The 25,562-nt window shown below is 56.4% G+C and overlaps 19 non-coding genes and 4 pseudogenes across 19 annotated transcripts; all 23 read left to right on the top strand.

Moving 5' to 3' along the window:
• The first annotated feature begins 682 nt into the window (after nt 1-682).
• On the top strand, nt 683-802 carry LOC140134443 (5S ribosomal RNA; annotated as a pseudogene).
• Nucleotides 803-1,494: 692 nt separating this feature from the next.
• Nucleotides 1,495-1,613, top strand: LOC140134513 (5S ribosomal RNA). Its single transcript, XR_011856338.1, has one exon. It is a non-coding gene; the product is annotated as a 5S ribosomal RNA (ribosomal RNA).
• A 1,298-nt stretch (nt 1,614-2,911) lies between these two features.
• Nucleotides 2,912-3,031, top strand: LOC140134414 (5S ribosomal RNA). The gene has a single exon (XR_011856274.1). It is a non-coding gene; the product is annotated as a 5S ribosomal RNA (ribosomal RNA).
• Nucleotides 3,032-3,719: 688 nt separating this feature from the next.
• LOC140134512 (5S ribosomal RNA) lies at nt 3,720-3,838 on the top strand. The gene has a single exon (XR_011856337.1). It is a non-coding gene; the product is annotated as a 5S ribosomal RNA (ribosomal RNA).
• A 1,298-nt stretch (nt 3,839-5,136) lies between these two features.
• Nucleotides 5,137-5,256, top strand: LOC140134430 (5S ribosomal RNA). Its single transcript, XR_011856290.1, has one exon. It is a non-coding gene; the product is annotated as a 5S ribosomal RNA (ribosomal RNA).
• Nucleotides 5,257-5,948: 692 nt separating this feature from the next.
• LOC140134353 (5S ribosomal RNA) lies at nt 5,949-6,067 on the top strand. The gene has a single exon (XR_011856215.1). It is a non-coding gene; the product is annotated as a 5S ribosomal RNA (ribosomal RNA).
• Nucleotides 6,068-7,365: 1,298 nt separating this feature from the next.
• LOC140134413 (5S ribosomal RNA) lies at nt 7,366-7,485 on the top strand. Its single transcript, XR_011856273.1, has one exon. It is a non-coding gene; the product is annotated as a 5S ribosomal RNA (ribosomal RNA).
• A 696-nt stretch (nt 7,486-8,181) lies between these two features.
• On the top strand, nt 8,182-8,300 carry LOC140134352 (5S ribosomal RNA). The gene has a single exon (XR_011856214.1). It is a non-coding gene; the product is annotated as a 5S ribosomal RNA (ribosomal RNA).
• A 1,298-nt stretch (nt 8,301-9,598) lies between these two features.
• LOC140134412 (5S ribosomal RNA) lies at nt 9,599-9,718 on the top strand. Its single transcript, XR_011856272.1, has one exon. It is a non-coding gene; the product is annotated as a 5S ribosomal RNA (ribosomal RNA).
• A 684-nt stretch (nt 9,719-10,402) lies between these two features.
• LOC140134363 (5S ribosomal RNA) lies at nt 10,403-10,525 on the top strand. The gene has a single exon (XR_011856225.1). It is a non-coding gene; the product is annotated as a 5S ribosomal RNA (ribosomal RNA).
• A 1,315-nt stretch (nt 10,526-11,840) lies between these two features.
• On the top strand, nt 11,841-11,960 carry LOC140134411 (5S ribosomal RNA). The gene has a single exon (XR_011856271.1). It is a non-coding gene; the product is annotated as a 5S ribosomal RNA (ribosomal RNA).
• Nucleotides 11,961-12,644: 684 nt separating this feature from the next.
• On the top strand, nt 12,645-12,763 carry LOC140134504 (5S ribosomal RNA). Its single transcript, XR_011856330.1, has one exon. It is a non-coding gene; the product is annotated as a 5S ribosomal RNA (ribosomal RNA).
• A 1,314-nt stretch (nt 12,764-14,077) lies between these two features.
• Nucleotides 14,078-14,197, top strand: LOC140134410 (5S ribosomal RNA). Its single transcript, XR_011856270.1, has one exon. It is a non-coding gene; the product is annotated as a 5S ribosomal RNA (ribosomal RNA).
• A 684-nt stretch (nt 14,198-14,881) lies between these two features.
• Nucleotides 14,882-15,004, top strand: LOC140134362 (5S ribosomal RNA). The gene has a single exon (XR_011856224.1). It is a non-coding gene; the product is annotated as a 5S ribosomal RNA (ribosomal RNA).
• Nucleotides 15,005-16,319: 1,315 nt separating this feature from the next.
• On the top strand, nt 16,320-16,429 carry LOC140134468 (5S ribosomal RNA; annotated as a pseudogene).
• Nucleotides 16,430-17,120: 691 nt separating this feature from the next.
• LOC140134359 (5S ribosomal RNA) lies at nt 17,121-17,239 on the top strand. Its single transcript, XR_011856221.1, has one exon. It is a non-coding gene; the product is annotated as a 5S ribosomal RNA (ribosomal RNA).
• A 1,315-nt stretch (nt 17,240-18,554) lies between these two features.
• Nucleotides 18,555-18,674, top strand: LOC140134409 (5S ribosomal RNA). Its single transcript, XR_011856269.1, has one exon. It is a non-coding gene; the product is annotated as a 5S ribosomal RNA (ribosomal RNA).
• A 696-nt stretch (nt 18,675-19,370) lies between these two features.
• LOC140134348 (5S ribosomal RNA) lies at nt 19,371-19,489 on the top strand. Its single transcript, XR_011856210.1, has one exon. It is a non-coding gene; the product is annotated as a 5S ribosomal RNA (ribosomal RNA).
• Nucleotides 19,490-20,804: 1,315 nt separating this feature from the next.
• Nucleotides 20,805-20,914, top strand: LOC140134467 (5S ribosomal RNA; annotated as a pseudogene).
• A 684-nt stretch (nt 20,915-21,598) lies between these two features.
• On the top strand, nt 21,599-21,717 carry LOC140134354 (5S ribosomal RNA). Its single transcript, XR_011856216.1, has one exon. It is a non-coding gene; the product is annotated as a 5S ribosomal RNA (ribosomal RNA).
• A 1,315-nt stretch (nt 21,718-23,032) lies between these two features.
• LOC140134408 (5S ribosomal RNA) lies at nt 23,033-23,152 on the top strand. Its single transcript, XR_011856268.1, has one exon. It is a non-coding gene; the product is annotated as a 5S ribosomal RNA (ribosomal RNA).
• A 684-nt stretch (nt 23,153-23,836) lies between these two features.
• Nucleotides 23,837-23,955, top strand: LOC140134511 (5S ribosomal RNA). Its single transcript, XR_011856336.1, has one exon. It is a non-coding gene; the product is annotated as a 5S ribosomal RNA (ribosomal RNA).
• Nucleotides 23,956-25,270: 1,315 nt separating this feature from the next.
• LOC140134466 (5S ribosomal RNA) lies at nt 25,271-25,380 on the top strand (annotated as a pseudogene).
• The last annotated feature ends 182 nt before the right edge of the window (nt 25,381-25,562 follow it).

Genomic DNA, 25,562 nt, shown 5'->3' with positions numbered 1-25,562 from the left:
TGAAATGCTCCTTGCGGCTTTTTGCTGGCAAAAAGTGTCAAAAACCTGTGACGCCACCTTTGTTTTGCGCCGTTTTTCAAGCCAAAAAGTTGCGTAAACTGGGGGCTTAATCCCCAAGCCCCCATGGGCGCTAGGCGGCTGTCCGATTTCCACAGCCAGCCAGTTATCCAGCCAGCCGGCGGCGCCAGCCGCCCCAGCCCAGCCTGTTAGCAAGCCACGCGTCCCAGTACAGGGAAGCTGTGGGTGGTAAAAGCAGCTGCCAATGGCTGGCAACTATGTCACCTGTTTTGTCTCCATCCCAGGTGGCTGGAGCCTGCTGGTTGTGCTTTCCAAACAGCTTCCACCCAAAAGCAGATTTTAGGCCATGGAGAAAGGCGGCTGGCCGCTCAGGTGGAGAGTTGCCACGGTGAGGGGGTTTGATTGCTCAACAACAGCTGTCATGACAGGGGCTACAGCCAGCCCTTGCAGTTGCACTTTGCCGGCGCGGAGGTATAGAAAGGCCAAAGTTTTGCCGCTGGCCAAAGAGGAGGAGCCCTTCCCCCACCCCCCATCCTGTTGTGTGTCCCTGGTGTACCCGAGGCACGGGAGCGGCTTGGCCCAGGGCCGTGCTAGGCCGGTGCTTTGGGGCAGCACGTTGTCAGAATGGCCGCCTTTTTGGGGAGGCAGGGAAGCATGAGGTAGCGTCTACCGGCCATACCACCCTGAATACGCCCGATCTCGTCCGATCGCGGAAGCAAAGCAGGGTCGGGCTCGGACAGTACTTGGATGGGAGACCTCCTGGGAAGCGCGGGTGCTGTAGACCGTTTGATTACTTTTTGTCCTCTACCTCCCTCCAAGGTCCACCCCCCTCCAGCGCGGAGCTGCCAGTCCCCGAATATATGTTGCCTTGACGCATCCCCGAGCAGGAAGAGGCTGGCCCACCAAGGCCTCTGAGACGCCCACCCACCCCCCACACCGTCACCACGGCCTCTAGCTGGGTGTTCCCGCTGCAAGGCCTTGGTTGGCCCCCTGCAGCCTGCCACCTGGAAAGGTGAGAGTTAATATGAGGCCGCAGCTGAAAGGCTCAGGCCTTGAGCAGGGGCTAGTGGGGAGGGCCAGCAGAAGTGAAGTGTGCCAAAGAAGCGGGTGTAACTAGCCCGCTGGAGGGGCTGAGCTGCCGACGGCCTGCGGGCTAGCCAGCCAGCCAGCCAGCCAGCCAGCTAGCCAGCTGTGGCCAAAAGGGATGTGGGGGCTGCTGGTAGAATGTTGCAAAAAGGCGGGCTTGAGCAGTAGCAGGCTGTGGCCACGGTGCCATGAAGCTAGAGGGGGCTGTGAGGCAAGCAAGTAGGCTGTGCTGGGTGGCTTTGCTGTGCTGCACAGAGCCAGGCCATGTAAAAGAAGAGAAGAAGAAGAAGAAGAAAAAAGAAAAAAAAAAAGGGCCAAGCTTGAGCCCAGTGGAAGAAGCAGCAGGCGTCAGGCTGCAGTACAAGAGCAGCAAGTGAGAGGCCTGTCTCTGCCTACGGCCACACCACCCTGAACACGCCCGATCTCGTCTGATCTCGGAAGCTAAGCAGGGTCGGGCCTGGTTAGTACTTGGATGGGAGACCGCCTGGGAATACCAGGTGCTGTAGGCTTTTGCTTTTCCTCCCTTCAACCAGCAGGGGTCACTGTCCTCTATGCCTATTTTACATTTACTTTGCACGCTTGCTTCTTTTCACTTGCTTTCTCTCTTGCACTCTTTAACCCTTGCAAAGCCCTAGCAGTCGCCTTGGCCCCCCCCTGTCACTTTTCAACTGCGGGGATAACTCAAGAGCAAGGCGCCCACCAGCGTTCTTGTTTATTCCTCTTACTTCTGCCCCAAATTTCAACCCCCAGCGTCTCCCATAGGGCTGGAGGCAAGGGGGGGCATTTGTCATCTAGCTTTGTGCAGCGCTGCGTAATGTGTAGGCGCTATATAAATAAAGAAGGATTCTTTTTATTATCAGACAGGCATCTTTGGCACTGTTTTAAGGGGGTCATTTAGTTTTGTCTTTTGTCTTTTTTTCCCTTGTATTTGTCAGCTTTTCGGGGGAAAAGGGGTAGATTTGCAGAAAACTTTGTGGCTGTTTTAGCCGCCTTGCAGAGTGACAAACACAGTGAGGCAAGCGTTGCCTTTGAAAAGGGTCAATTGCTAAATCCTGCTTTGCGCGGCCTGGCAGGAGGCGAGCGAATGCGACATTTGTGTCTCAGTGCTGTGCGGGGGGTTTGGCATGAAATGCTCCTTGCGGCTTTTTGCTGGCAAAAAGTGTCAAAAACCTGTGACGCCACCTTTGTTTTGCGCCGTTTTTCAAGCCAAAAAGTTGCGTAAACTGGGGGCTTAATCCCCAAGCCCCCATGGGCGCTAGGCGGCTGTCCGATTTCCACAGCCAGCCAGTTATCCAGCCAGCCGGCGGCGCCAGCCGCCCCAGCCCAGCCTGTTAGCAAGCCACGCGTCCCAGTACAGGGAAGCTGTGGGTGGTAAAAGCAGCTGCCAATGGCTGGCAACTATGTCACCTGTTTTGTCTCCATCCCAGGTGGCTGGAGCCTGCTGGTTGTGCTTTCCAAACAGCTTCCACCCAAAAGCAGATTTTAGGCCATGGAGAAAGGCGGCTGGCCGCTCAGGTGGAGAGTTGCCACGGTGAGGGGGTTTGATTGCTCAACAACAGCTGTCATGACAGGGGCTACAGCCAGCCCTTGCAGTTGCACTTTGCCGGCGCGGAGGTATAGAAAGGCCAAAGTTTTGCCGCTGGCCAAAGAGGAGGAGCCCTTCCCCCACCCCCCATCCTGTTGTGTGTCCCTGGTGTACCCGAGGCACGGGAGCGGCTTGGCCCAGGGCCGTGCTAGGCCGGTGCTTTGGGGCAGCACGTTGTCAGAATGGACGCCTTTTTGGGGAGGCAGGGAAGCATGAGGTAGCGTCTACCGGCCATACCACCCTGAATACGCCCGATCTCGTCCGATCTCGGAAGCAAAGCAGGGTCGGGCTCGGACAGTACTTGGATGGGAGACCTCCTGGGAAGCGCGGGTGCTGTAGACCGTTTGATTACTTTTTGTCCTCTACCTCCCTCCAAGGTCCACCCCCCTCCAGCGCGGAGCTGCCAGTCCCCGAATATATGTTGCCTTGACGCATCCCCGAGCAGGAAGAGGCTGGCCCACCAAGGCCTCTGAGACGCCCACCCACCCCCCACACCGTCACCACGGCCTCTAGCTGGGTGTTCCCGCTGCAAGGCCTTGGTTGGCCCCCTGCAGCCTGCCACCTGGAAAGGTGAGAGTTAATATGAGGCCGCAGCTGAAAGGCTCAGGCCTTGAGCAGGGGCTAGTGGGGAGGGCCAGCAGAAGTGAAGTGTGCCAAAGAAGCGGGTGTAACTAGCCCGCTGGAGGGGCTGAGCTGCCGACGGCCTGCGGGCTAGCCAGCCAGCCAGCCAGCCAGCTAGCCAGCTGTGGCCAAAAGGGATGTGGGGGCTGCTGGTAGAATGTTGCAAAAAGGCGGGCTTGAGCAGTAGCAGGCTGTGGCCACGGTGCCATGAAGCTAGAGGGGGCTGTGAGGCAAGCAAGTAGGCTGTGCTGGGTGGCTTTGCTGTGCTGCACAGAGCCAGGCCATGTAAAAGAAGAGAAGAAGAAGAAGAAGAAAAAAGAAAAAAAAAAAGGGCCAAGCTTGAGCCCAGTGGAAGAAGCAGCAGGCGTCAGGCTGCAGTACAAGAGCAGCAAGTGAGAGGCCTGTCTCTGCCTACGGCCACACCACCCTGAACACGCCCGATCTCGTCTGATCTCGGAAGCTAAGCAGGGTCGGGCCTGGTTAGTACTTGGATGGGAGACCGCCTGGGAATACCAGGTGCTGTAGGCTTTTGCTTTTCCTCCCTTCAACCAGCAGGGGTCACTGTCCTCTATGCCTATTTTACATTTACTTTGCACGCTTGCTTCTTTTCACTTGCTTTCTCTCTTGCACTCTTTAACCCTTGCAAAGCCCTAGCAGTCGCCTTGGCCCCCCCCTGTCACTTTTCAACTGCGGGGATACCTCAAGAGCAAGGCGCCCACCAGCGTTCTTGTTTATTCCTCTTACTTCTGCCCCAAATTTCAACCCCCAGCGTCTCCCATAGGGCTGGAGGCAAGGGGGGGCATTTGTCATCTAGCTTTGTGCAGCGCTGCGTAATGTGTAGGCGCTATATAAATAAAGAAGGATTCTTTTTATTATCAGACAGGCATCTTTGGCACTGTTTTAAGGGGGTCATTTAGTTTTGTCTTTTGTCTTTTTTTCCCTTGTATTTGTCAGCTTTTCGGGGGAAAAGGGGTAGATTTGCAGAAAACTTTGTGGCTGTTTTAGCCGCCTTGCAGAGTGACAAACACAGTGAGGCAAGCGTTGCCTTTGAAAAGGGTCAATTGCTAAATCCTGCTTTGCGCGGCCTGGCAGGAGGCGAGCGAATGCGACATTTGTGTCTCAGTGCTGTGCGGGGGGTTTGGCATGAAATGCTCCTTGCGGCTTTTTGCTGGCAAAAAGTGTCAAAAACCTGTGACGCCACCTTTGTTTTGCGCCGTTTTTCAAGCCAAAAAGTTGCGTAAACTGGGGGCTTAATCCCCAAGCCCCCATGGGCGCTAGGCGGCTGTCCGATTTCCACAGCCAGCCAGTTATCCAGCCAGCCGGCGGCGCCAGCCGCCCCAGCCCAGCCTGTTAGCAAGCCACGCGTCCCAGTACAGGGAAGCTGTGGGTGGTAAAAGCAGCTGCCAATGGCTGGCAACTATGTCACCTGTTTTGTCTCCATCCCAGGTGGCTGGAGCCTGCTGGTTGTGCTTTCCAAACAGCTTCCACCCAAAAGCAGATTTTAGGCCATGGAGAAAGGCGGCTGGCCGCTCAGGTGGAGAGTTGCCACGGTGAGGGGGTTTGATTGCTCAACAACAGCTGTCATGACAGGGGCTACAGCCAGCCCTTGCAGTTGCACTTTGCCGGCGCGGAGGTATAGAAAGGCCAAAGTTTTGCCGCTGGCCAAAGAGGAGGAGCCCTTCCCCCACCCCCCATCCTGTTGTGTGTCCCTGGTGTACCCGAGGCACGGGAGCGGCTTGGCCCAGGGCCGTGCTAGGCCGGTGCTTTGGGGCAGCACGTTGTCAGAATGGACGCCTTTTTGGGGAGGCAGGGAAGCATGAGGTAGCGTCTACCGGCCATACCACCCTGAATACGCCCGATCTCGTCCGATCTCGGAAGCAAAGCAGGGTCGGGCCCGGACAGTACTTGGAAGGGAGACCTCCTGGGAAGCGCGGGTGCTGTAGACCGTTTGATTACTTTTTGTCCTCTACCTCCCTCCAAGGTCCACCCCCCTCCAGCGCGGAGCTGCCAGTCCCCGAATATATGTTGCCTTGACGCATCCCCGAGCAGGAAGAGGCTGGCCCACCAAGGCCTCTGAGACGCCCACCCACCCCCCACACCGTCACCACGGCCTCTAGCTGGGTGTTCCCGCTGCAAGGCCTTGGTTGGCCCCCTGCAGCCTGCCACCTGGAAAGGTGAGAGTTAATATGAGGCCGCAGCTGAAAGGCTCAGGCCTTGAGCAGGGGCTAGTGGGGAGGGCCAGCAGAAGTGAAGTGTGCCAAAGAAGCGGGTGTAACTAGCCCGCTGGAGGGGCTGAGCTGCCGACGGCCTGCGGGCTAGCCAGCCAGCCAGCCAGCCAGCCAGCTAGCCAGCTGTGGCCAAAAGGGATGTGGGGGCTGCTGGTAGAATGTTGCAAAAAGGCGGGCTTGAGCAGTAGCAGGCTGTGGCCACGGTGCCATGAAGCTAGAGGGGGCTGTGAGGCAAGCAAGTAGGCTGTGCTGGGTGGCTTTGCTGTGCTGCACAGAGCCAGGCCATGTAAAAGAAGAGAAGAAGAAGAAGAAGAAAAAAGAAAAAAAAAAAGGGCCAAGCTTGAGCCCAGTGGAAGAAGCAGTAGGCGTCAGGCTGCAGTACAAGAGCAGCAAGTGAGAGGCCTGTCTCTGCCTACGGCCACACCACCCTGAACACGTCCGATCTCGTCTGATCTCGGAAGCTAAGCAGGGTCGGGCCTGGTTAGTACTTGGATGGGAGACCGCCTGGGAATACCAGGTGCTGTAGGCTTTTGCTTTTCCTCCCTTCAACCAGCAGGGGTCACTGTCCTCTATGCCTATTTTACATTTACTTTGCACGCTTGCTTCTTTTCACTTGCTTTCTCTCTTGCACTCTTTAACCCTTGCAAAGCCCTAGCAGTCGCCTTGGCCCCCCCCTGTCACTTTTCAACTGCGGGGATACCTCAAGAGCAAGGCGCCCACCAGCGTTCTTGTTTATTCCTCTTACTTCTGCCCCAAATTTCAACCCCCAGCGTCTCCCATAGGGCTGGAGGCAAGGGGGGGCATTTGTCATCTAGCTTTGTGCAGCGCTGCGTAATGTGTAGGCGCTATATAAATAAAGAAGGATTCTTTTTATTATCAGACAGGCATCTTTGGCACTGTTTTAAGGGGGTCATTTAGTTTTGTCTTTTGTCTTTTTTTCCCTTGTATTTGTCAGCTTTTCGGGGGAAAAGGGGTAGATTTGCAGAAAACTTTGTGGCTGTTTTAGCCGCCTTGCAGAGTGACAAACACAGTGAGGCAAGCGTTGCCTTTGAAAAGGGTCAATTGCTAAATCCTGCTTTGCGCGGCCTGGCAGGAGGCGAGCGAATGCGACATTTGTGTCTCAGTGCTGTGCGGGGGGTTTGGCATGAAATGCTCCTTGCGGCTTTTTGCTGGCAAAAAGTGTCAAAAACCTGTGACGCCACCTTTGTTTTGCGCCGTTTTTCAAGCCAAAAAGTTGCGTAAACTGGGGGCTTAATCCCCAAGCCCCCATGGGCGCTAGGCGGCTGTCCGATTTCCACAGCCAGCCAGTTATCCAGCCAGCCGGCGGCGCCAGCCGCCCCAGCCCAGCCTGTTAGCAAGCCACGCGTCCCAGTACAGGGAAGCTGTGGGTGGTAAAAGCAGCTGCCAATGGCTGGCAACTATGTCACCTGTTTTGTCTCCATCCCAGGTGGCTGGAGCCTGCTGGTTGTGCTTTCCAAACAGCTTCCCCCCAAAAGCAGTTTTTAGGCCATGGAGAAAGGCGGCTGGCCGCTCAGGTGGAGAGTTGCCACGGTGAGGGGGTTTGATTGCTCAACAACAGCTGTCATGACAGGGGCTACAGCCAGCCCTTGCAGTTGCACTTTGCCGGCGCGGAGGTATAGAAAGGCCAAAGTTTTGCCGCTGGCCAAAGAGGAGGAGCCCTTCCCCCACCCCCCATCCTGTTGTGTGTCCCTGGTGTACCCGAGGCACGGGAGCGGCTTGGCCCAGGGCCGTGCTAGGCCGGTGCTTTGGGGCAGCACGTTGTCAGAATGGACGCCTTTTTGGGGAGGCAGGGAAGCATGAGGTAGCGTCTACCGGCCATACCACCCTGAATACGCCCGATCTCGTCCGATCTCGGAAGCAAAGCAGGGTCGGGCTCGGACAGTACTTGGATGGGAGACCTCCTGGGAAGCGCGGGTGCTGTAGACCGTTTGATTACTTTTTGTCCTCTACCTCCCTCCAAGGTCCACCCCCCTCCAGCGCGGAGCTGCCAGTCCCCGAATATATGTTGCCTTGACGCATCCCCGAGCAGGAAGAGGCTGGCCCACCAAGGCCTCTGAGACGCCCACCCACCCCCCACACCGTCACCACGGCCTCTAGCTGGGTGTTCCCGCTGCAAGGCCTTGGTTGGCCCCCTGCAGCCTGCCACCTGGAAAGGTGAGAGTTAATATGAGGCCACAGCTGAAAGGCTCAGGCCTTGAGCAGGGGCTAGGGGGGAGGGCCAGCAGAAGTGAAGTGTGCCAAAGAAGCGGGTGTAACTAGCCCGCTGGAGGGGCTGAGCTGCCGACGGCCTGCGGGCTAGCCAGCCAGCCAGCCAGCCAGCCAGCTAGCCAGCCAGCTGTGGCCAAAAGGGATGTGGGGGCTGCTGGTAGAATGTTGCAAAAAGGCGGGCTTGAGCAGTAGCAGGCTGTGGCCACGGTGCCATGAAGCTAGAGGGGGCTGTGAGGCAAGCAAGTAGGCTGTGCTGGGTGGCTTTGCTGTGCTGCACAGAGCCAGGCCATGTAAAAGAAGAGAAGAAGAAGAAGAAGAAAAAAGAAAAAAAAAAAGGGCCAAGCTTGAGCCCAGTGGAAGAAGCAGCAGGCGTCAGGCTGCAGTACAAGAGCAGCAAGTGAGAGGCCTGTCTCTGCCTACGGCCACACCACCCTGAACACGCCCGATCTCGTCTGATCTCGGAAGCTAAGCAGGGTCGGGCCTGGTTAGTACTTGGATGGGAGACTGCCTGGGAATACCAGGTGCTGTAGGCTTTTGCTTTTCCTCCCTTCAACCAGCAGGGGTCACTGTCCTCTATGCCTATTTTACATTTACTTTGCACGCTTGCTTCTTTTCACTTGCTTTCTCTCTTGCACTCTTTAACCCTTGCAAAGCCCTAGCAGTCGCCTTGGCCCCCCCCTGTCACTTTTCAACTGCGGGGATACCTCAAGAGCAAGGCGCCCACCAGCGTTCTTGTTTATTCCTCTTACTTCTGCCCCAAATTTCAACCCCCAGCGTCTCCCATAGGGCTGGAGGCAAGGGGGGGCATTTGTCATCTAGCTTTGTGCAGCGCTGCGTAATGTGTAGGCGCTATATAAATAAAGAAGGATTCTTTTTATTATCAGACAGGCATCTTTGGCACTGTTTTAAGGGGGTCATTTAGTTTTGTCTTTTGTCTTTTTTTCCCTTGTATTTGTCAGCTTTTCGGGGGAAAAGGGGTAGATTTGCAGAAAACTTTGTGGCTGTTTTAGCCGCCTTGCAGAGTGACAAACACAGTGAGGCAAGCGTTGCCTTTGAAAAGGGTCAATTGCTAAATCCTGCTTTGCGCGGCCTGGCAGGAGGCGAGCGAATGCGACATTTGTGTCTCAGTGCTGTGCGGGGGGTTTGGCATGAAATGCTCCTTGCGGCTTTTTGCTGGCAAAAAGTGTCAAAAACCTGTGACGCCACCTTTGTTTTGCGCCGTTTTTCAAGCCAAAAAGTTGCGTAAACTGGGGGCTTAATCCCCAAGCCCCCATGGGCGCTAGGCGGCTGTCCGATTTCCACAGCCAGCCAGTTATCCAGCCAGCCGGCGGCGCCAGCCGCCCCAGCCCAGCCTGTTAGCAAGCCACGCGTCCCAGTACAGGGAAGCTGTGGGTGGTAAAAGCAGCTGCCAATGGCTGGCAACTATGTCACCTGTTTTGTCTCCATCCCAGGTGGCTGGAGCCTGCTGGTTGTGCTTTCCAAACAGCTTCCACCCAAAAGCAGATTTTAGGCCATGGAGAAAGGCGGCTGGCCGCTCAGGTGGAGAGTTGCCACGGTGAGGGGGTTTGATTGCTCAACAACAGCTGTCATGACAGGGGCTACAGCCAGCCCTTGCAGTTGCACTTTGCCGGCGCGGAGGTATAGAAAGGCCAAAGTTTTGCCGCTGGCCAAAGAGGAGGAGCCCTTCCCCCACCCCCCATCCTGTTGTGTGTCCCTGGTGTACCCGAGGCACGGGAGCGGCTTGGCCCAGGGCCGTGCTAGGCCGGTGCTTTGGGGCAGCACGTTGTCAGAATGGCCGCCTTTTTGGGGAGGCAGGGAAGCATGAGGTAGCGTCTACCGGCCATACCACCCTGAATACGCCCGATCTCGTCCGATCTCGGAAGCAAAGCAGGGTCGGGCTCGGACAGTACTTGGATGGGAGACCTCCTGGGAAGCGCGGGTGCTGTAGACCGTTTGATTACTTTTTGTCCTCTACCTCCCTCCAAGGTCCACCCCCCTCCAGCGCGGAGCTGCCAGTCCCCGAATATATGTTGCCTTGACGCATCCCCGAGCAGGAAGAGGCTGGCTCACCAAGGCCTCTGAGACGCCCACCCACCCCCCACACCGTCACCACGGCCTCTAGCTGGGTGTTCCCGCTGCAAGGCCTTGGTTGGCCCCCTGCAGCCTGCCACCTGGAAAGGTGAGAGTTAATATGAGGCCGCAGCTGAAAGGCTCAGGCCTTGAGCAGGGGCTAGTGGGGAGGGCCAGCAGAAGTGAAGTGTGCCAAAGAAGCGGGTGTAACTAGCCCGCTGGAGGGGCTGAGCTGCCGACGGCCTGCAGGCTAGCCAGCCAGCCAGCCAGCTAGCCAGCTGTGGCCAAAAGGGATGTGGGGGCTGCTGGTAGAATGTTGCAAAAAGGCGGGCTTGAGCAGTAGCAGGCTGTGGCCACGGTGCCATGAAGCTAGAGGGGGCTGTGAGGCAAGCAAGTAGGCTGTGCTGGGTGGCTTTGCTGTGCTGCACAGAGCCAGGCCATGTAAAAGAAGAGAAGAAGAAGAAGAAGAAAAAAGAAAAAAAAAAAGGGCCAAGCTTGAGCCCAGTGGAAGAAGCAGCAGGCGTCAGGCTGCAGTACAAGAGCAGCAAGTGAGAGGCCTGTCTCTGCCTACGGCCACACCACCCTGAACACGCCCGATCTCGTCTGATCTCGGAAGCTAAGCAGGGTCGGGCCTGGTTAGTACTTGGTTGGATGGGAGACCGCCTGGGAATACCAGGTGCTGTAGGCTTTTGCTTTTCCTCCCTTCAACCAGCAGGGGTCACTGTCCTCTATGCCTATTTTACATTTACTTTGCACGCTTGCTTCTTTTCACTTGCTTTCTCTCTTGCACTCTTTAACCCTTGCAAAGCCCTAGCAGTCGCCTTGGCCCCCCCCCTGTCACTTTTCAACTGCGGGGATACCTCAAGAGCAAGGCGCCCACCAGCGTTCTTGTTTATTCCTCTTACTTCTGCCCCAAATTTCAACCCCCAGCGTCTCCCATAGGGCTGGAGGCAAGGGGGGGCATTTGTCATCTAGCTTTGTGCAGCGCTGCGTAATGTGTAGGCGCTATATAAATAAAGAAGGATTCTTTTTATTATCAGACAGGCATCTTTGGCACTGTTTTAAGGGGGTCATTTAGTTTTGTCTTTTGTCTTTTTTTCCCTTGTATTTGTCAGCTTTTCGGGGGAAAAGGGGTAGATTTGCAGAAAACTTTGTGGCTGTTTTAGCCGCCTTGCAGAGTGACAAACACAGTGAGGCAAGCGTTGCCTTTGAAAAGGGTCAATTGCTAAATCCTGCTTTGCGCGGCCTGGCAGGAGGCGAGCGAATGCGACATTTGTGTCTCAGTGCTGTGCGGGGGGTTTGGCATGAAATGCTCCTTGCGGCTTTTTGCTGGCAAAAAGTGTCAAAAACCTGTGACGCCACCTTTGTTTTGCGCCGTTTTTCAAGCCAAAAAGTTGCGTAAACTGGGGGCTTAATCCCCAAGCCCCCATGGGCGCTAGGCGGCTGTCCGATTTCCACAGCCAGCCAGTTATCCAGCCAGCCAGTTATCCAGCCAGCCGGCGGCGCCAGCCGCCCCAGCCCAGCCTGTTAGCAAGCCACGCGTCCCAGTACAGGGAAGCTGTGGGTGGTAAAAGCAGCTGCCAATGGCTGGCAACTATGTCACCTGTTTTGTCTCCATCCCAGGTGGCTGGAGCCTGCTGGTTGTGCTTTCCAAACAGCTTCCACCCAAAAGCAGATTTTAGGCCATGGAGAAAGGCGGCTGGCCGCTCAGGTGGAGAGTTGCCACGGTGAGGGGGTTTGATTGCTCAACAACAGCTGTCATGACAGGGGCTACAGCCAGCCCTTGCAGTTGCACTTTGCCGGCGCGGAGGTATAGAAAGGCCAAAGTTTTGCCGCTGGCCAAAGAGGAGGAGCCCTTCCCCCACCCCCCATCCTGTTGTGTGTCCCTGGTGTACCCGAGGCACGGGAGCGGCTTGGCCCAGGGCCGTGCTAGGCCGGTGCTTTGGGGCAGCACGTTGTCAGAATGGCCGCCTTTTTGGGGAGGCAGGGAAGCATGAGGTAGCGTCTACCGGCCATACCACCCTGAATACGCCCGATCTCGTCCGATCTCGGAAGCAAAGCAGGGTCGGGCTCGGACAGTACTTGGATGGGAGACCTCCTGGGAAGCGCGGGTGCTGTAGACCGTTTGATTACTTTTTGTCCTCTACCTCCCTCCAAGGTCCACCCCCCTCCAGCGCGGAGCTGCCAGTCCCCGAATATATGTTGCCTTGACGCATCCCCGAGCAGGAAGAGGCTGGCCCACCAAGGCCTCTGAGACGCCCACCCACCCCCCACACCGTCACCACGGCCTCTAGCTGGGTGTTCCCGCTGCAAGGCCTTGGTTGGCCCCCTGCAGCCTGCCACCTGGAAAGGTGAGAGTTAATATGAGGCCGCAGCTGAAAGGCTCAGGCCTTGAGCAGGGGCTAGTGGGGAGGGCCAGCAGAAGTGAAGTGTGCCAAAGAAGCGGGTGTAACTAGCCCGCTGGAGGGGCTGAGCTGCCGACGGCCTGCGGGCTAGCCAGCCAGCCAGCCAGCTAGCCAGCTGTGGCCAAAAGGGATGTGGGGGCTGCTGGTAGAATGTTGCAAAAAGGCGGGCTTGAGCAGTAGCAGGCTGTGGCCACGGTGCCATGAAGCTAGAGGGGGCTGTGAGGCAAGCAAGTAGGCTGTGCTGGGTGGCTTTGCTGTGCTGCACAGAGCCAGGCCATGTAAAAGAAGAGAAGAAGAAGAAGAAGAAAAAAGAAAAAAAAAAAGGGCCAAGCTTGAGCCCAGTGGAAGAAGCAGTAGGCGTCAGGCTGCAGTACAAGAGCAGCAAGTGAGAGGCCTGTCTCTGCCTACGGCCACACCACCCTGAACACGCCCGATCTCGTCTGATCTCGGAAGCTAAGCAGGGTCGGGCCTGGTTAGTACTTGGATGGGAGACCACCTGGGAATACCAGGTGCTGTAGGCTTTTGCTTTTCCTCCCTTCAACCAGCAGGGGTCACTGTCCTCTATGCCTATTTTACATTTACTTTGCACGCTTGCTTCTTTTCACTTGCTTTCTCTCTTGCACTCTTTAACCCTTGCAAAGCCCTAGCAGTCGCCTTGGCCCCCCCCTGTCACTTTTCAACTGCGGGGATACCTCAAGAGCAAGGCGCCCACCAGCGTTCTTGTTTATTCCTCTTACTTCTGCCCCAAATTTCAACCCCCAGCGTCTCCCATAGGGCTGGAGGCAAGGGGGGGCATTTGTCATCTAGCTTTGTGCAGCGCTGCGTAATGTGTAGGCGCTATATAAATAAAGAAGGATTCTTTTTATTATCAGACAGGCATCTTTGGCACTGTTTTAAGGGGGTCATTTAGTTTTGTCTTTTGTCTTTTTTTCCCTTGTATTTGTCAGCTTTTCGGGGGAAAAGGGGTAGATTTGCAGAAAACTTTGTGGCTGTTTTAGCCGCCTTGCAGAGTGACAAACACAGTGAGGCAAGCGTTGCCTTTGAAAAGGGTCAATTGCTAAATCCTGCTTTGCGCGGCCTGGCAGGAGGCGAGCGAATGCGACATTTGTGTCTCAGTGCTGTGCGGGGGGTTTGGCATGAAATGCTCCTTGCGGCTTTTTGCTGGCAAAAAGTGTCAAAAACCTGTGACGCCACCTTTGTTTTGCGCCGTTTTTCAAGCCAAAAAGTTGCGTAAACTGGGGGCTTAATCCCCAAGCCCCCATGGGCGCTAGGCGGCTGTCCGATTTCCACAGCCAGCCAGTTATCCAGCCAGCCAGTTATCCAGCCAGCCGGCGGCGCCAGCCGCCCCAGCCCAGCCTGTTAGCAAGCCACGCGTCCCAGTACAGGGAAGCTGTGGGTGGTAAAAGCAGCTGCCAATGGCTGGCAACTATGTCACCTGTTTTGTCTCCATCCCAGGTGGCTGGAGCCTGCTGGTTGTGCTTTCCAAACAGCTTCCACCCAAAAGCAGATTTTAGGCCATGGAGAAAGGCGGCTGGCCGCTCAGGTGGAGAGTTGCCACGGTGAGGGGGTTTGATTGCTCAACAACAGCTGTCATGACAGGGGCTACAGCCAGCCCTTGCAGTTGCACTTTGCCGGCGCGGAGGTATAGAAAGGCCAAAGTTTTGCCGCTGGCCAAAGAGGAGGAGCCCTTCCCCCACCCCCCATCCTGTTGTGTGTCCCTGGTGTACCCGAGGCACGGGAGCGGCTTGGCCCAGGGCCGTGCTAGGCCGGTGCTTTGGGGCAGCACGTTGTCAGAATGGACGCCTTTTTGGGGAGGCAGGGAAGCATGAGGTAGCGTCTACCGGCCATACCACCCTGAATACGCCCGATCTCGTCCGATCTCGGAAGCAAAGCAGGGTCGGGCTCGGACAGTACTTGGATGGGAGACCTCCTGGGAAGCGCGGGTGCTGTAGACCGTTTGATTACTTTTTGTCCTCTACCTCCCTCCAAGGTCCACCCCCCTCCAGCGCGGAGCTGCCAGTCCCCGAATATATGTTGCCTTGACGCATCCCCGAGCAGGAAGAGGCTGGCTCACCAAGGCCTCTGAGACGCCCACCCACCCCCCACACCGTCACCACGGCCTCTAGCTGGGTGTTCCCGCTGCAAGGCCTTGGTTGGCCCCCTGCAGCCTGCCACCTGGAAAGGTGAGAGTTAATATGAGGCCGCAGCTGAAAGGCTCAGGCCTTGAGCAGGGGCTAGTGGGGAGGGCCAGCAGAAGTGAAGTGTGCCAAAGAAGCGGGTGTAACTAGCCCGCTGGAGGGGCTGAGCTGCCGACGGCCTGCGGGCTAGCCAGCCAGCCAGCCAGCTAGCCAGCTGTGGCCAAAAGGGATGTGGGGGCTGCTGGTAGAATGTTGCAAAAAGGCGGGCTTGAGCAGTAGCAGGCTGTGGCCACGGTGCCATGAAGCTAGAGGGGGCTGTGAGGCAAGCAAGTAGGCTGTGCTGGGTGGCTTTGCTGTGCTGCACAGAGCCAGGCCATGTAAAAGAAGAGAAGAAGAAGAAGAAGAAAAAAGAAAAAAAAAAAGGGCCAAGCTTGAGCCCAGTGGAAGAAGCAGCAGGCGTCAGGCTGCAGTACAAGAGCAGCAAGTGAGAGGCCTGTCTCTGCCTACGGCCACACCACCCTGAACACGCCCGATCTCGTCTGATCTCGGAAGCTAAGCAGGGTCGGGCCTGGTTAGTACTTGGTTGGATGGGAGACCGCCTGGGAATACCAGGTGCTGTAGGCTTTTGCTTTTCCTCCCTTCAACCAGCAGGGGTCACTGTCCTCTATGCCTATTTTACATTTACTTTGCACGCTTGCTTCTTTTCACTTGCTTTCTCTCTTGCACTCTTTAACCCTTGCAAAGCCCTAGCAGTCGCCTTGGCCCCCCCCCTGTCACTTTTCAACTGCGGGGATACCTCAAGAGCAAGGCGCCCACCAGCGTTCTTGTTTATTCCTCTTACTTCTGCCCCAAATTTCAACCCCCAGCGTCTCCCATAGGGCTGGAGGCAAGGGGGGGCATTTGTCATCTAGCTTTGTGCAGCGCTGCGTAATGTGTAGGCGCTATATAAATAAAGAAGGATTCTTTTTATTATCAGACAGGCATCTTTGGCACTGTTTTAAGGGGGTCATTTAGTTTTGTCTTTTGTCTTTTTTTCCCTTGTATTTGTCAGCTTTTCGGGGGAAAAGGGGTAGATTTGCAGAAAACTTTGTGGCTGTTTTAGCCGCCTTGCAGAGTGACAAACACAGTGAGGCAAGCGTTGCCTTTGAAAAGGGTCAATTGCTAAATCCTGCTTTGCGCGGCCTGGCAGGAGGCGAGCGAATGCGACATTTGTGTCTCAGTGCTGTGCGGGGGGTTTGGCATGAAATGCTCCTTGCGGCTTTTTGCTGGCAAAAAGTGTCAAAAACCTGTGACGCCACCTTTGTTTTGCGCCGTTTTTCAAGCCAAAAAGTTGCGTAAACTGGGGGCTTAATCCCCAAGCCCCCATGGGCGCTAGGCGGCTGTCCGATTTCCACAGCCAGCCAGTTATCCAGCCAGCCAGTTATCCAGCCAGCCGGCGGCGCCAGCCGCCCCAGCCCAGCCTGTTAGCAAGCCACGCGTCCCAGTACAGGGAAGCTGTGGGTGGTAAAAGCAGCTGCCAATGGCTGGCAACTATGTCACCTGTTTTGTCTCCATCCCAGGTGGCTGGAGCCTGCTGGTTGTGCTTTCCAAACAGCTTCCACCCAAAAGCAGATTTTAGGCCATGGAGAAAGGCGGCTGGCCGCTCAGGTGGAGAGTTGCCACGGTGAGGGGGTTTGATTGCTCAACAACAGCTGTCATGACAGGGGCTACAGCCAGCCCTTGCAGTTGCACTTTGCCGGCGCGGAGGTATAGAAAGGCCAAAGTTTTGCCGCTGGCCAAAGAGGAGGAGCCCTTCCCCCACCCCCCATCCTGTTGTGTGTCCCTGGTGTACCCGAGGCACGGGAGCGGCTTGGCCCAGGGCCGTGCTAGGCCGGTGCTTTGGGGCAGCACGTTGTCAGAATGGACGCCTTTTTGGGGAGGCAGGGAAGCATGAGGTAGCGTCTACCGGCCATACCACCCTGAATACGCCCGATCTCGGAAGCAAAGCAGGGTCGGGCTCGGACAGTACTTGGATGGGAGACCTCCTGGGAAGCGCGGGTGCTGTAGACCGTTTGATTACTTTTTGTCCTCTACCTCCCTCCAAGGTCCACCCCCCTCCAGCGCGGAGCTGCCAGTCCCCGAATATATGTTGCCTTGACGCATCCCCGAGCAGGAAGAGGCTGGCCCACCAAGGCCTCTGAGACGCCCACCCACCCCCCACCCCCCACACCGTCACCACGGCCTCTAGCTGGGTGTTCCCGCTGCAAGGCCTTGGTTGGCCCCCTGCAGCCTGCCACCTGGAAAGGTGAGAGTTAATATGAGGCCGCAGCTGAAAGGCTCAGGCCTTGAGCAGGGGCTAGTGGGGAGGGCCAGCAGAAGTGAAGTGTGCCAAAGAAGCGGGTGTAACTAGCCCGCTGGAGGGGCTGAGCTGCCGACGGCCTGCGGGCTAGCCAGCCAGCCAGCCAGCTAGCCAGCTGTGGCCAAAAGGGATGTGGGGGCTGCTGGTAGAATGTTGCAAAAAGGCGGGCTTGAGCAGTAGCAGGCTGTGGCCACGGTGCCATGAAGCTAGAGGGGGCTGTGAGGCAAGCAAGTAGGCTGTGCTGGGTGGCTTTGCTGTGCTGCACAGAGCCAGGCCATGTAAAAGAAGAGAAGAAGAAGAAGAAGAAAAAAGAAAAAAAAAAAGGGCCAAGCTTGAGCCCAGTGGAAGAAGCAGCAGGCGTCAGGCTGCAGTACAAGAGCAGCAAGTGAGAGGCCTGTCTCTGCCTATGGCCACACCACCCTGAACACGCCCGATCTCGTCTGATCTCGGAAGCTAAGCAGGTTTGGGCCTGGTTAGTACTTGGATGGGAGACCGCCTGGGAATACCAGGTGCTGTAGGCTTTTGCTTTTCCTCCCTTCAACCAGCAGGGGTCACTGTCCTCTATGCCTATTTTACATTTACTTTGCACGCTTGCTTCTTTTCACTTGCTTTCTCTCTTGCACTCTTTAACCCTTGCAAAGCCCTAGCAGTCGCCTTGGCCCCCCCCCTGTCACTTTTCAACTGCGGGGATACCTCAAGAGCAAGGCGCCCACCAGCGTTCTTGTTTATTCCTCTTACTTCTGCCCCAAATTTCAACCCCCAGCGTCTCCCATAGGGCTGGAGGCAAGGGGGGGCATTTGTCATCTAGCTTTGTGCAGCGCTGCGTAATGTGTAGGCGCTATATAAATAAAGAAGGATTCTTTTTATTATCAGACAGGCATCTTTGGCACTGTTTTAAGGGGGTCATTTAGTTTTGTCTTTTGTCTTTTTTTCCCTTGTATTTGTCAGCTTTTCGGGGGAAAAGGGGTAGATTTGCAGAAAACTTTGTGGCTGTTTTAGCCGCCTTGCAGAGTGACAAACACAGTGAGGCAAGCGTTGCCTTTGAAAAGGGTCAATTGCTAAATCCTGCTTTGCGCGGCCTGGCAGGAGGCGAGCGAATGCGACATTTGTGTCTCAGTGCTGTGCGGGGGGTTTGGCATGAAATGCTCCTTGCGGCTTTTTGCTGGCAAAAAGTGTCAAAAACCTGTGACGCCACCTTTGTTTTGCGCCGTTTTTCAAGCCAAAAAGTTGCGTAAACTGGGGGCTTAATCCCCAAGCCCCCATGGGCGCTAGGCGGCTGTCCGATTTCCACAGCCAGCCAGTTATCCAGCCAGCCAGTTATCCAGCCAGCCGGCGGCGCCAGCCGCCCCAGCCCAGCCTGTTAGCAAGCCACGCGTCCCAGTACAGGGAAGCTGTGGGTGGTAAAAGCAGCTGCCAATGGCTGGCAACTATGTCACCTGTTTTGTCTCCATCCCAGGTGGCTGGAGCCTGCTGGTTGTGCTTTCCAAACAGCTTCCACCCAAAAGCAGATTTTAGGCCATGGAGAAAGGCGGCTGGCCGCTCAGGTGGAGAGTTGCCACGGTGAGGGGGTTTGATTGCTCAACAACAGCTGTCATGACAGGGGCTACAGCCAGCCCTTGCAGTTGCACTTTGCCGGCGCGGAGGTATAGAAAGGCCAAAGTTTTGCCGCTGGCCAAAGAGGAGGAGCCCTTCCCCCACCCCCCATCCTGTTGTGTGTCCCTGGTGTACCCGAGGCACGGGAGCGGCTTGGCCCAGGGCCGTGCTAGGCCGGTGCTTTGGGGCAGCACGTTGTCAGAATGGCCGCCTTTTTGGGGAGGCAGGGAAGCATGAGGTAGCGTCTACCGGCCATACCACCCTGAATACGCCCGATCTCGTCCGATCTCGGAAGCAAAGCAGGGTCGGGCTCGGACAGTACTTGGATGGGAGACCTCCTGGGAAGCGCGGGTGCTGTAGACCGTTTGATTACTTTTTGTCCTCTACCTCCCTCCAAGGTCCACCCCCCTCCAGCGCGGAGCTGCCAGTCCCCGAATATATGTTGCCTTGACGCATCCCCGAGCAGGAAGAGGCTGGCTCACCAAGGCCTCTGAGACGCCCACCCACCCCCCACACCGTCACCACGGCCTCTAGCTGGGTGTTCCCGCTGCAAGGCCTTGGTTGGCCCCCTGCAGCCTGCCACCTGGAAAGGTGAGAGTTAATATGAGGCCGCAGCTGAAAGGCTCAGGCCTTGAGCAGGGGCTAGTGGGGAGGGCCAGCAGAAGTGAAGTGTGCCAAAGAAGCGGGTGTAACTAGCCCGCTGGAGGGGCTGAGCTGCCGACGGCCTGCGGGCTAGCCAGCCAGCCAGCCAGCCAGCCAGCCAGCTAGCCAGCTGTGGCCAAAAGGGATGTGGGGGCTGCTGGTAGAATGTTGCAAAAAGGCGGGCTTGAGCAGTAGCAGGCTGTGGCCACGGTGCCATGAAGCTAGAGGGGGCTGTGAGGCAAGCAAGTAGGCTGTGCTGGGTGGCTTTGCTGTGCTGCACAGAGCCAGGCCATGTAAAAGAAGAGAAGAAGAAGAAGAAGAAAAAAGAAAAAAAAAAAGGGCCAAGCTTGAGCCCAGTGGAAGAAGCAGCAGGCGTCAGGCTGCAGTACAAGAGCAGCAAGTGAGAGGCCTGTCTCTGCCTACGGCCACACCACCCTGAACATGCCCGATCTCGTCTGATCTCGGAAGCTAAGCAGGGTCGGGCCTGGTTAGTACTTGGATGGGAGACCGCCTGGGAATACCAGGTGCTGTAGGCTTTTGCTTTTCCTCCCTTCAACCAGCAGGGGTCACTGTCCTCTATGCCTATTTTACATTTACTTTGCACGCTTGCTTCTTTTCACTTGCTTTCTCTCTTGCACTCTTTAACCCTTGCAAAGCCCTAGCAGTCGCCTTGGCCCCCCCCCTGTCACTTTTCAACTGCGGGGATACCTCAAGAGCAAGGCGCCCACCAGCGTTCTTGTTTATTCCTCTTACTTCTGCCCCAAATTTCAACCCCCAGCGTCTCCCATAGGGCTGGAGGCAAGGGGGGGCATTTGTCATCTAGCTTTGTGCAGCGCTGCGTAATGTGTAGGCGCTATATAAATAAAGAAGGATTCTTTTTATTATCAGACAGGCATCTTTGGCACTGTTTTAAGGGGGTCATTTAGTTTTGTCTTTTGTCTTTTTTTCCCTTGTATTTGTCAACTTTTCGGGGGAAAAGGGGTAGATTTGCAGAAAACTTTGTGGCTGTTTTAGCCGCCTTGCAGAGTGACAAACACAGTGAGGCAAGCGTTGCCTTTGAAAAGGGTCAATTGCTAAATCCTGCTTTGCGCGGCCTGGCAGGAGGCGAGCGAATGCGACATTTGTGTCTCAGTGCTGTGCGGGGGGTTTGGCATGAAATGCTCCTTGCGGCTTTTTGCTGGCAAAAAGTGTCAAAAACCTGTGACGCCACCTTTGTTTTGCGCCGTTTTTCAAGCCAAAAAGTTGCGTAAACTGGGGGCTTAATCCCCAAGCCCCCATGGGCGCTAGGCGGCTGTCCGATTTCCACAGCCAGCCAGTTATCCAGCCAGCCAGTTATCCAGCCAGCCGGCGGCGCCAGCCGCCCCAGCCCAGCCTGTTAGCAAGCCACGCGTCCCAGTACAGGGAAGCTGTGGGTGGTAAAAGCAGCTGCCAATGGCTGGCAACTATGTCACCTGTTTTGTCTCCATCCCAGGTGGCTGGAGCCTGCTGGTTGTGCTTTCCAAACAGCTTCCACCCAAAAGCAGATTTTAGGCCATGGAGAAAGGCGGCTGGCCGCTCAGGTGGAGAGTTGCCACGGTGAGGGGGTTTGATTGCTCAACAACAGCTGTCATGACAGGGGCTACAGCCAGCCCTTGCAGTTGCACTTTGCCGGCGCGGAGGTATAGAAAGGCCAAAGTTTTGCCGCTGGCCAAAGAGGAGGAGCCCTTCCCCCACCCCCCATCCTGTTGTGTGTCCCTGGTGTACCCGAGGCACGGGAGCGGCTTGGCCCAGGGCCGTGCTAGGCCGGTGCTTTGGGGCAGCACGTTGTCAGAATGGACGCCTTTTTGGGGAGGCAGGGAAGCATGAGGTAGCGTCTACCGGCCATACCACCCTGAATACGCCCGATCTCGGAAGCAAAGCAGGGTCGGGCTCGGACAGTACTTGGATGGGAGACCTCCTGGGAAGCGCGGGTGCTGTAGACCGTTTGATTACTTTTTGTCCTCTACCTCCCTCCAAGGTCCACCCCCCTCCAGCGCGGAGCTGCCAGTCCCCGAATATATGTTGCCTTGACGCATCCCCGAGCAGGAAGAGGCTGGCCCACCAAGGCCTCTGAGACGCCCACCCACCCCCCACACCGTCACCACGGCCTCTAGCTGGGTGTTCCCGCTGCAAGGCCTTGGTTGGCCCCCTGCAGCCTGCCACCTGGAAAGGTGAGAGTTAATATGAGGCCGCAGCTGAAAGGCTCAGGCCTTGAGCAGGGGCTAGTGGGGAGGGCCAGCAGAAGTGAAGTGTGCCAAAGAAGCGGGTGTAACTAGCCCGCTGGAGGGGCTGAGCTGCCGACGGCCTGCGGGCTAGCCAGCCAGCCAGCCAGCTAGCCAGCTGTGGCCAAAAGGGATGTGGGGGCTGCTGGTAGAATGTTGCAAAAAGGCGGGCTTGAGCAGTAGCAGGCTGTGGCCACGGTGCCATGAAGCTAGAGGGGGCTGTGAGGCAAGCAAGTAGGCTGTGCTGGGTGGCTTTGCTGTGCTGCACAGAGCCAGGCCATGTAAAAGAAGAGAAGAAGAAGAAGAAGAAAAAAGAAAAAAAAAAAGGGCCAAGCTTGAGCCCAGTGGAAGAAGCAGCAGGCGTCAGGCTGCAGTACAAGAGCAGCAAGTGAGAGGCCTGTCTCTGCCTACGGCCACACCACCCTGAACACGCCCGATCTTGTCTGATCTCGGAAGCTAAGCAGGGTCGGGCCTGGTTAGTACTTGGATGGGAGACCGCCTGGGAATACCAGGTGCTGTAGGCTTTTGCTTTTCCTCCCTTCAACCAGCAGGGGTCACTGTCCTCTATGCCTATTTTACATTTACTTTGCACGCTTGCTTCTTTTCACTTGCTTTCTCTCTTGCACTCTTTAACCCTTGCAAAGCCCTAGCAGTCGCCTTGGCCCCCCCCCTGTCACTTTTCAACTGCGGGGATACCTCAAGAGCAAGGCGCCCACCAGCGTTCTTGTTTATTCCTCTTACTTCTGCCCCAAATTTCAACCCCCAGCGTCTCCCATAGGGCTGGAGGCAAGGGGGGGCATTTGTCATCTAGCTTTGTGCAGCGCTGCGTAATGTGTAGGCGCTATATAAATAAAGAAGGATTCTTTTTATTATCAGACAGGCATCTTTGGCACTGTTTTAAGGGGGTCATTTAGTTTTGTCTTTTGTCTTTTTTTCCCTTGTATTTGTCAGCTTTTCGGGGGAAAAGGGGTAGATTTGCAGAAAACTTTGTGGCTGTTTTAGCCGCCTTGCAGAGTGACAAACACAGTGAGGCAAGCGTTGCCTTTGAAAAGGGTCAATTGCTAAATCCTGCTTTGCGCGGCCTGGCAGGAGGCGAGCGAATGCGACATTTGTGTCTCAGTGCTGTGCGGGGGGTTTGGCATGAAATGCTCCTTGCGGCTTTTTGCTGGCAAAAAGTGTCAAAAACCTGTGACGCCACCTTTGTTTTGCGCCGTTTTTCAAGCCAAAAAGTTGCGTAAACTGGGGGCTTAATCCCCAAGCCCCCATGGGCGCTAGGCGGCTGTCCGATTTCCACAGCCAGCCAGTTATCCAGCCAGCCAGTTATCCAGCCAGCCGGCGGCGCCAGCCGCCCCAGCCCAGCCTGTTAGCAAGCCACGCGTCCCAGTACAGGGAAGCTGTGGGTGGTAAAAGCAGCTGCCAATGGCTGGCAACTATGTCACCTGTTTTGTCTCCATCCCAGGTGGCTGGAGCCTGCTGGTTGTGCTTTCCAAACAGCTTCCACCCAAAAGCAGATTTTAGGCCATGGAGAAAGGCGGCTGGCCGCTCAGGTGGAGAGTTGCCACGGTGAGGGGGTTTGATTGCTCAACAACAGCTGTCATGACAGGGGCTACAGCCAGCCCTTGCAGTTGCACTTTGCCGGCGCGGAGGTATAGAAAGGCCAAAGTTTTGCCGCTGGCCAAAGAGGAGGAGCCCTTCCCCCACCCCCCATCCTGTTGTGTGTCCCTGGTGTACCCGAGGCACGGGAGCGGCTTGGCCCAGGGCCGTGCTAGGCCGGTGCTTTGGGGCAGCACGTTGTCAGAATGGCCGCCTTTTTGGGGAGGCAGGGAAGCATGAGGTAGCGTCTACCGGCCATACCACCCTGAATACGCCCGATCTCGTCCGATCTCGGAAGCAAAGCAGGGTCGGGCTCGGACAGTACTTGGATGGGAGACCTCCTGGGAAGCGCGGGTGCTGTAGACCGTTTGATTACTTTTTGTCCTCTACCTCCCTCCAAGGTCCACCCCCCTCCAGCGCGGAGCTGCCAGTCCCCGAATATATGTTGCCTTGACGCATCCCCGAGCAGGAAGAGGCTGGCTCACCAAGGCCTCTGAGACGCCCACCCACCCCCCACACCGTCACCACGGCCTCTAGCTGGGTGTTCCCGCTGCAAGGCCTTGGTTGGCCCCCTGCAGCCTGCCACCTGGAAAGGTGAGAGTTAATATGAGGCCGCAGCTGAAAGGCTCAGGCCTTGAGCAGGGGCTAGTGGGGAGGGCCAGCAGAAGTGAAGTGTGCCAAAGAAGCGGGTGTAACTAGCCCGCTGGAGGGGCTGAGCTGCCGACGGCCTGCGGGCTAGCCAGCCAGCCAGCCAGCTAGCCAGCTGTGGCCAAAAGGGATGTGGGGGCTGCTGGTAGAATGTTGCAAAAAGGCGGGCTTGAGCAGTAGCAGGCTGTGGCCATGGTGCCATGAAGCTAGAGGGGGCTGTGAGGCAAGCAAGTAGGCTGTGCTGGGTGGCTTTGCTGTGCTGCACAGAGCCAGGCCATGTAAAAGAAGAGAAGAAGAAGAAGAAGAAAAAAGAAAAAAAAAAAGGGCCAAGCTTGAGCCCAGTGGAAGAAGCAGCAGGCGTCAGGCTGCAGTACAAGAGCAGCAAGTGAGAGGCCTGTCTCTGCCTACGGCCACACCACCCTGAACACGCCCGATCTCGTCTGATCTCGGAAGCTAAGCAGGGTCGGGCCTGGTTAGTACTTGGATGGGAGACCGCCTGGGAATACCAGGTGCTGTAGGCTTTTGCTTTTCCTCCCTTCAACCAGCAGGGGTCACTGTCCTCTATGCCTATTTTACATTTACTTTGCACGCTTGCTTCTTTTCACTTGCTTTCTCTCTTGCACTCTTTAACCCTTGCAAAGCCCTAGCAGTCGCCTTGGCCCCCCCCCTGTCACTTTTCAACTGCGGGGATACCTCAAGAGCAAGGCGCCCACCAGCGTTCTTGTTTATTCCTCTTACTTCTGCCCCAAATTTCAACCCCCAGCGTCTCCCATAGGGCTGGAGGCAAGGGGGGGCATTTGTCATCTAGCTTTGTGCAGCGCTGCGTAATGTGTAGGCGCTATATAAATAAAGAAGGATTCTTTTTATTATCAGACAGGCATCTTTGGCACTGTTTTAAGGGGGTCATTTAGTTTTGTCTTTTGTCTTTTTTTCCCTTGTATTTGTCAGCTTTTCGGGGGAAAAGGGGTAGATTTGCAGAAAACTTTGTGGCTGTTTTAGCCGCCTTGCAGAGTGACAAACACAGTGAGGCAAGCGTTGCCTTTGAAAAGGGTCAATTGCTAAATCCTGCTTTGCGCGGCCTGGCAGGAGGCGAGCGAATGCGACATTTGTGTCTCAGTGCTGTGCGGGGGGTTTGGCATGAAATGCTCCTTGCGGCTTTTTGCTGGCAAAAAGTGTCAAAAACCTGTGACGCCACCTTTGTTTTGCGCCGTTTTTCAAGCCAAAAAGTTGCGTAAACTGGGGGCTTAATCCCCAAGCCCCCATGGGCGCTAGGCGGCTGTCCGATTTCCACAGCCAGCCAGTTATCCAGCCAGCCAGTTATCCAGCCAGCCGGCGGCGCCAGCCGCCCCAGCCCAGCCTGTTAGCAAGCCACGCGTCCCAGTACAGGGAAGCTGTGGGTGGTAAAAGCAGCTGCCAATGGCTGGCAACTATGTCACCTGTTTTGTCTCCATCCCAGGTGGCTGGAGCCTGCTGGTTGTGCTTTCCAAACAGCTTCCACCCAAAAGCAGATTTTAGGCCATGGAGAAAGGCGGCTGGCCGCTCAGGTGGAGAGTTGCCACGGTGAGGGGGTTTGATTGCTCAACAACAGCTGTCATGACAGGGGCTACAGCCAGCCCTTGCAGTTGCACTTTGCCGGCGCGGAGGTATAGAAAGGCCAAAGTTTTGCCGCTGGCCAAAGAGGAGGAGCCCTTCCCCCACCCCCCATCCTGTTGTGTGTCCCTGGTGTACCCGAGGCACGGGAGCGGCTTGGCCCAGGGCCGTGCTAGGCCGGTGCTTTGGGGCAGCACGTTGTCAGAATGGACGCCTTTTTGGGGAGGCAGGGAAGCATGAGGTAGCGTCTACCGGCCATACCACCCTGAATACGCCCGATCTCGGAAGCAAAGCAGGGTCGGGCTCGGACAGTACTTGGATGGGAGACCTCCTGGGAAGCGCGGGTGCTGTAGACCGTTTGATTACTTTTTGTCCTCTACCTCCCTCCAAGGTCCACCCCCCTCCAGCGCGGAGCTGCCAGTCCCCGAATATATGTTGCCTTGACGCATCCCCGAGCAGGAAGAGGCTGGCCCACCAAGGCCTCTGAGACGCCCACCCACCCCCCACACCGTCACCACGGCCTCTAGCTGGGTGTTCC

The sequence above is a fragment of the Engystomops pustulosus genome, chromosome 5, assembly GCF_040894005.1.
Source record: "Engystomops pustulosus chromosome 5, aEngPut4.maternal, whole genome shotgun sequence".
Lineage (NCBI taxonomy): Eukaryota > Metazoa > Chordata > Amphibia > Anura > Leptodactylidae > Engystomops > Engystomops pustulosus.
This window is presented reverse-complemented; position numbering and strand designations above follow the sequence as displayed.